Genomic DNA, 7,906 nt, shown 5'->3' with positions numbered 1-7,906 from the left:
ATTTTCCCAGCTGGGGTTTGAACATTTGTTGAAAAGCTCTCATACTCACTAAAAGTTACCACTGTACCATCTATTGTCCTAAAGGAATATTTTGGCCCAAAGCCATTTTGTCATGGAAGGAGTGTTGCTATCCCTCTTCTATTTCTCTGTCATTTTGTTTTTACATGCCACAAATTCTATGTCATGACCGGAGGCTCTGATTATGCTTCTCATTTCTTTACTACTAATTTCAGCAACCATTAACAATAAAGTAAAACACAAACTACATAACCCATGTTTCCCTGTACCTCCCATGTCACATGCTCCAATTATATATGAGCTACCCATATAACTGTACACGTCACCATTGTGTGTCCTCTTTCTTTGCTGCTTCACAGCCAGATAAGTGCAGTTTAATTATTTATGCTTGTACTGCCATAATTATAGACATCTCATATCTCTATTGCGTACAATGTTTCTTTTCTATATGCTTGTTATGCCGTAATTATAGGTATTTCATACATCTATTTGCTGTGAATGTCATGCTTTCTACGTGTTGCGGTTCTATGAGGGCAGGAGTGGTAAGGTTACCAATCACCCACTGCGTGCGCTACAGCTCTGGGACTCTGCCTTCATTTTCTGAACACTTACGGCGGTCGGACTCCGACGCTGCTTGCTGCCTCAGTGGAGCGGGGAGAGGACAGCGCACGTCTCGCTGATGTGCACAGCATCTTTTACTTGTGAACAAGGACCACACAACACGCATGTGCAGAAATCGAATGCGATGCTCAGGGATATTGATCAGAGCATTTGCTGGCTTTTTCTACATATATCGTGACCCGGCTCTGTATGTGGTGGCAGGGGTGAATGCTCCCCCTGAGCCCTTTCTCACAAGTGTGTGCAGGGCTATATGCATTTGCATAGGCTCTGAATAGAGTGGGTTTTTTGGAGCAGGCAGCTCCCTCCACATTTAAATTTAGGCACAATCCTTGGCCTGGCAGGGTTTTTTCCACTCCCCCCTTACTCTCTCAACTCCCAGTAAATTGTGTGTGCATGCAGAGAGAATTGCACAATGGGAGCCCTATATGGTGGCGGCAATCAACTACCATGAAGAAGGTGATGACCAGCTAGAGCAGGATTTTGTGGATGCACTGGAATGCAGTGTACAGCGATCTGTGATTAAGCCCCTGGTACGGGCACTAGGTCCCTTCACGGGGCAGCTGTGTGAGTTTGCATGCCAACAAGGCTGGCAACCCCAACTTCCTCCGGCCAACAATGAGGTGGGCCCATCAAAAAAGAACAAAGTCAAGAGTAAATCACAGCCAGAGGTACACGGAGAGGCTTTTGAAAAGCTAAGGCGCAAGAGACAGACTGAACACTATTATAGCGCCAACCCACAGGGAGAGTCCTCTCAGTCTCACAGCTCACAGTCTGCAGAGGCCCTAGACTCAGACTGCTCTTCCCACACTGAGGACAGTGATGAGGGTGAGAAGACAAGACCCAGTAAGAGGAAATGGTCTCCAGTCCATACCCCTCGGGTGCTCCAATTCGAGCCCACCAAAGTAATTCACCCCAGGGAGTCAATTTATTTATTTTTATTTATTTATGAAGTTTTATATAGCGCGAACAGTATCCTGAAGGATATCTGAGCGCTTTACAAGAAGGATGGAAGGAGGGTAATACATACAATATTGACCTTAAGTAGGAGTAAAAGCAAAACAAATCACATAATTACAAGAAGAATAGGCCAAAGTAGCATAATACAGTAAGCAGGTACATAGCGGACTAAACGGGGGGCACACTATGAGATTAAGAAGAGCATCATCCAAAGATGGTCCAATGGTTGTAGGATCAATGACCTAGTGCAGGTGACCCTAACCCAATTAAGGTAGGAATGTGCTCATTAAGAATCTTTTGACCTCCCGTTTGAAAGTAACCGTTAGGGAGATTCTGCGTATATCCGGTGGCAGAGAGTTCCATATCTTTGGGGCGGCACCGGAGAAGGCTCGCAGGCAAGTTCTCTTTTTCCTAAAGATTCGAGGTTTCAAGAGGAAAGTGTTAGTGCTTCTTGAGGCTCTCCCCCGCAGGACAATTCAAGTTTTTGCGCTAGGTACCTGGGAGTTTTGAAGTGTAGTGCTTGGTGCGCCAGAGCGACAATCTTGAACTGGATTCGAGCTTCGTAGGGCAACCACTTCAGAGATTTTAGGACTGGGGATAGGTGCACATTCCGTTTGGTACCAGTAACCTGTCTGGCCGCAACATTCAGTGATGCGCTTAGTGGAGCCATGGTGTATTTGGGAAGGCCACAGAGCATAGCGCTGCCATAGTCTGATTTCGGTAAGACGGGCGTTTGAACCACCTGCTTGAAATCCGTTTGTGGAAGGAATGGTTTGATATTTCTAAGTGTCCTCATCAAGTGATTTGTTCCTCTACGCATGTTGCTGATATGATTATTCATGTTCAGGTGCTTGTCCAGGGTGATTCTGAGAGATTTGGCTGAGTCTATAATGAGGGGGGTGCAGTTGAAAGCCGTGAGGTGATTCATCCAAAGGTCTACTTTGGGGATGTGGTTCGGAGGAGAGATGCGAAGGAATTCAGTTTTTGAGATGTTGAGTAGGAGATGGTTCTCAGTTAACCAATTTTGAGTAGACGATAGGGTAGAGTCTAGTGAGATGATGTAATCCGGGGGGGAGATTTTCAAATAGAGTTGTGTATCGTCCGCATACATATATAAGAAAATGTTCATGAAATTTAGTGAGTTTGCTAATGGTTCCAGGAAAAGGTTGAAGAGTATAAGAGATAGGGAGGACCCTTGGGGTACACCCATGAGAACTGGGGAGGTCTGGGAGAGAGAGTGGTTTGCCTTAACTCTTTGTGATCTATGGTGGAGGAAAGACGAGAACCATTGTAATGCCCTACCAGAGAAGCCCATCCTGTTCTTCAGAATGGATAGGAAGTTGTCGTGATTGACCGTGTCGAATGCGGAGGAAAGGTCGAGGAGGATTAGGAGGCAGGATTCATTTTGGTCAAGCATTTTTAAAATGTCATCCAGAACGTGAGTGAGAGCCGATTTAGTGCTGTGCCCCTTCCGAAAGCCAGATTGATGCTGGTTCAGGAGTTTGAAATTCTCAATGTGAGCACAAAGTTGGGATTGTACGCATTTTTCTTGGGAGTTTGGCTAGGGTGGGGATGTTGGAGATAGGGCGGAAGTTATTGAGGTCAGCTTTATCTGCGTTAGTTTTTTTTTTGTATCGTTGATACCTGAGCTGCTTTTAGACAATCTGGGATCATGCTTTGTGACAGTGAAGCATTTACAATCCTTGTCCAGGCAGGGATGAGAACTTTCTTGATTTCTTTGAAGAGGGCCGGGGGCCGCTGAAATGGTTAGAAGGGTTGATAATCTGAAGAATCTTGTTGATGTCTTTTTAACTGAAAGGGGTAAAGGTGCCCCATGATGCATTGTTCTTGGTGATCAGACTGATAGGTTTGCGGTTTTCTAAAAGGTCAAGGGGTGGAACAGACCCAGATGGCAGAAGCTCCTTCTTGGAGGTGAGTTCAATGTTTTTAAGCCTTGATTTCTCAGTGAAGAAAGCAGCCAGTTTGTCGCATGAGGGTGGGCTGCCTCCGGTAGGGTGGGTTCCCCCTCCAGGGGTTGCGGAATACCTCCATACCCATCTATGGCAGAGCTTTGATAAAGAGGTACGTGCATGCCTCCACATGGAGTGCCCCCGCCCAGACCTGGCGGGTAAGGTTGCAGACACAACAGAGGTAGATCCTATCATGGTCACTTTTATGAAAAAATACGCAAGGGATCTGAAAAAGGGCCTGGATCGCTCATGTCGGATGTGCCAAGATAAACTACTTGACCTGACAGGAATCTTGACTAAGATCTTAGACTTAGCATACTAAGTCAAAGAGTCCAACTCCCCAGTAAGTACTGACGATCTGATTGGCTGGGCTCAGTGAGCAGTCTGCATGTTAGGAAACACCAACTGCACCATGTCTACGGAGCGCCAGAGATCTATCCTGATGAGAATAGATCCTAAACTGAATGATCTATCCAATTCGTAAGCCAGCCCAATGGCCGACAGCCTATTATTCGGGGGCTCCTCTGTTAAGGAACTGTCTAGATTTTGTGCCACCTACTTGACTATATACAAGGTCCAAATGTCGCTAAAAAGAGTATTCTGGAGAGGCCTTTTTGTCAGGGCCGGGTGCCATGGAGGGTGCGCCAGGCTGTGGAACCCACCAAAGCTCTCAACAAAGCTACTATGCCTACGGCAAAGGTGGTTGGTATGGAGACCAACCAGATCCCACATTCTATCCCACTCAACTCAGAGGTGGCCACCCCAGATTCTGCCACAGATCCAGACACAGACAATAGAATGCATTTCAGGACACAAGATATACTGGTATGAGTTATTCCTTTCTCGGAAGTGATATTGGGAGGAAGAATGTCGCTATTCACCACAATTGTAAATGCATATCCATGGACCCATGTGTACTGGAGACCAATCAGGGCTTCAAACTGGAATTTTACGAATCTCCAACTCAGTCTGGCGCCCCAAGACAAATGTATTTTTTCCAAACACAACAAGTTTTTATATTCAAACTCTCCTAGGGGCAATATGCCTGACAACTCCACACTCCAAAGGGTTCATGGGACCCATCTTTCGGGGCAGAGGTCACTACTAGTCCTAAACCTCAAAGATTTCAATGTCTGGATAATGTACAGACATTTCAAAATAGAAGAAATTCTATTGCTAAGAGATATTCTACAGGAATGCGACTGGAGGGTCCGTCTGATCCTGGAGGATGCCTACCTCTCTTTCCCCATATTCCCACCTCACAGATGGTTTCTACAGTTCATATAACGAGGACAGTGCATGGAATTCAAATCCCTTCCATTCGGTCTCTCATAGGCCCGTGGTGTTTCACTAAATTGATGAGACCAGTCGTAGACGCACTGAGGGCTTAAGGAGTATGTCTAACTGACTAGACAACCTCCTGTTGATGGCCCAGGACCTTCAGACACTCAGGACTCATCTATCATGGACTATACAACTTCTTCAGAGGCTGGGATTCCTGATCAACTCCCAGAAGTCATTCCTATCGCCAGTCCAGCAAATGGCATTTCTGGGTTTCCAGATAGAATCAGCCCAAACACAATTGCTCCTTCCAACCCAAAAGATTTGCAATATCAAGAGGGAATTGATGTCTGCGTTGTGCAAATAGACTGTATCATTGAGGTAGATTTCCAGAATCATGAGACTCCTGGCCTCATCGATACAAGCCATATTTCCAGGCCCCCTCCATTACAGAACCCCTTCAGATATTAAAAATCCAACACTTATGGAAGGGTATATCTTACACAGAACAAGTCCCACTGATGGGCAAAGTCAGAACAGAGATACCATGGTGGTTGGACCACATGAAATCCTAGAATGGTCGAGCCATTTTTGGCACCTCGCCAGAAATAGGGATCGAATTGGATGCCAGCCGGTTGGGTTGGGGAGTGAGGTGCGGGACGATGTCGACAGGGAAGTGGTGGTCGGAGGCGGAGCTCAGGCTCCTTATAAATTGCCTGGAACTTCTGGCAGGCTCTTTCGCTATCAGAAGTCTCTCCCCGATAAAGACAGACTATTATATCTTACTGAGAATGGACAACATCTCAGCAGTCCACTACGTCAACAAGACGAGATTGCCAAGGACTTCTGTCCCTTCTGACTCGATCATTGCATCTCCCTCATAGTGGAGCACCTACCACGCAAGAGGAACACCATAGCCTACTGGAACTCCAGACACTTACAAGATTTCAGCGACTGGAAACTGAATCACTCAGTTTTCCAAGCCCTGAACAGATTGTGGGGGCCGTGTGAAATAGATCTGTTCGCATCATGACCCAATCGGCATCTGACACATTTTTGGAGCTTGCGCCCAGATCCAGAAGCCCAGTTGACAGATGCATTTATCCAGGACTAGGATCAGTTCAGAGGCTATGCCTTTCCCCCATTCCTGATGATTCGCTGTGTCCTGTCACAGATCAGTTGACAAGGAGCAGAATTCATTTTGGTAACACCTTACTGGAGAGCGCAACCTTGGTTCTCAGTAGCTCTAACTCTAGCGAGTGCGCCTCCAGTTCTGCTCCCAGTTCAGTCGTATCTCCTCCTAGACCCGGAAGGTATTCCTCACCCATTGAATCTACCAGGTCAACTCGAGCTGGTGGCTTGGATGGTTTCAGGCAAAAATTGCATGCCCAAGGCATTTCACAACAAGCTGCATCCTTCATCAGGCAGGCCTGGCCAGATAACACCCATATAAGATATTCTTTAGCTCGGAGGAGATAGTGTGCTTGGTGCAACACATGGAGTGTTGATCCCGTGGGGGCACAACATTGTATAGTAATAACATTTCTATCAGAACTAGCATCTTCAGGTTTAGCATACCAAACAGTTCATCACTTCAGATCAGCAATCTCCACAGGACACCTCCCAGTAGAGGGTAAACTATTAGATGAATACCCTCTAGTCTGCAAATGGATGAAAGTTATCCGTATGGTCAACCCTCCGAGACCCAAGTATACACCTATTTGGGACGTGAATGTTGTTCTCAAATTCTTGGAGCAATGGCCTGCAAACAAATACTTGTCGTGCAAACAGCTTTCGGGCCAAGCTCACAATGTTATTATGTCTGATTTCCCATAAAAGGGTATTGGACTTACGAGTATTGGATCTATCAGATATAGTATTCTCTCCAGATGGCATTTCCTGTACTATCACACGCCGCACCAAATCTATTTCCATGTTGGTAACCTATCCAAGTTTCTCAAACAGCAGTAAATTAAGTGTGGTGCAATACTTAAAGGATTATGAAATCGCTACTTGTGATATGAGATAGGAGGCTGGAGGACAACTACTTATTGCCTTACAAAAACCCTAAAAAAACTGTGTTTGCAGCTACCTGAGCCAGGTGGATGAAATGACTACTGGCAGAAGCAGGCGTCAACATTTCTGTCTTTGTGGCGCATTCTGCCAGAGGAGCCATGGCATCCAAATCATATGCTCTCGGCTCTCATGTAGAAGACATCATAAGAGCGGCAGACTGGATCTCTGAGTCTATGTGTAAGAAATACTATTATAAACCTATTGTAGATGTGGCATCTGTGGTGGTAACACGACTTTAAACTAGCATAATCGGAGCCTCCGGTCCTGACATAGAATGAAATTGTGTCTAGATGACGCATCAAGAATTTCCAATTCTATTAAGTACACGGAGGCGTGGCTCACCCTTTAGATGCAATTGATTTTGAACTATAATTCAATTGTTAAAAGTGTATTGTTATAGCTAATGTTGATACAAAATGTAGTTGTTTCTGTCTTATTTCTCCCACCTGGTGATTTTTGGCAATAGTCTATTCTTTATATTGATGATGCCAGATTTTACTTTGGGGATCTCTTTCTATTTCAGGAAACTCCCAGAACAGCTGTGAGGTGCACTCTGCTTTGGAAGTCTTTCCCTTGAGAGGAGTTACATATGGCGTGTTGACTCGCTGCAATTTGAATCCCATTGCAGAGTTCAGTCACGGGCTGTGGTTGAGGCTATACATCCCTGTTGGATCAACTGGAAGTTTTGAGTCCACGTTGGGCTGTATGGATCTTTGGTGACTTTTACCCTGTTTCCCTTTGGAATATTCTGTTCTTATGGACTAATCTAACAAAGAAAGAGGGCACAAAATGGTGACTTCATGGGTAGCTCATATATGATTGGAGCATGTGACATGGGAGGTACAGGGAAACATGGATAATGTAGTTTGTGTTTTACTTTATTGACATTGGCTGCTGAAATTAGTAATAAAGAAATGAGAAGCATATTCCTCACCTCCGTGTCCTTAACAGAATTCTTGATGCGTTGGCTATAAAAAATTTCA

At 45.3% G+C, this 7,906-nt stretch overlaps 1 pseudogene; it reads left to right on the top strand.

The window, feature by feature from the left end:
- The first annotated feature begins 1,064 nt into the window (after positions 1-1,064).
- On the top strand, positions 1,065-4,363 carry LOC146813522 (uncharacterized; annotated as a pseudogene).
- Positions 4,364-7,906: the final 3,543 nt, after the last annotated feature.

This window comes from Triturus cristatus, chromosome 7 (genome assembly GCF_964204655.1).
Source record: "Triturus cristatus chromosome 7, aTriCri1.1, whole genome shotgun sequence".
Lineage (NCBI taxonomy): Eukaryota > Metazoa > Chordata > Amphibia > Caudata > Salamandridae > Triturus > Triturus cristatus.
Note: the sequence above shows the minus strand (reverse complement) of the source record. Positions and strands in the feature narration are given on the sequence as shown.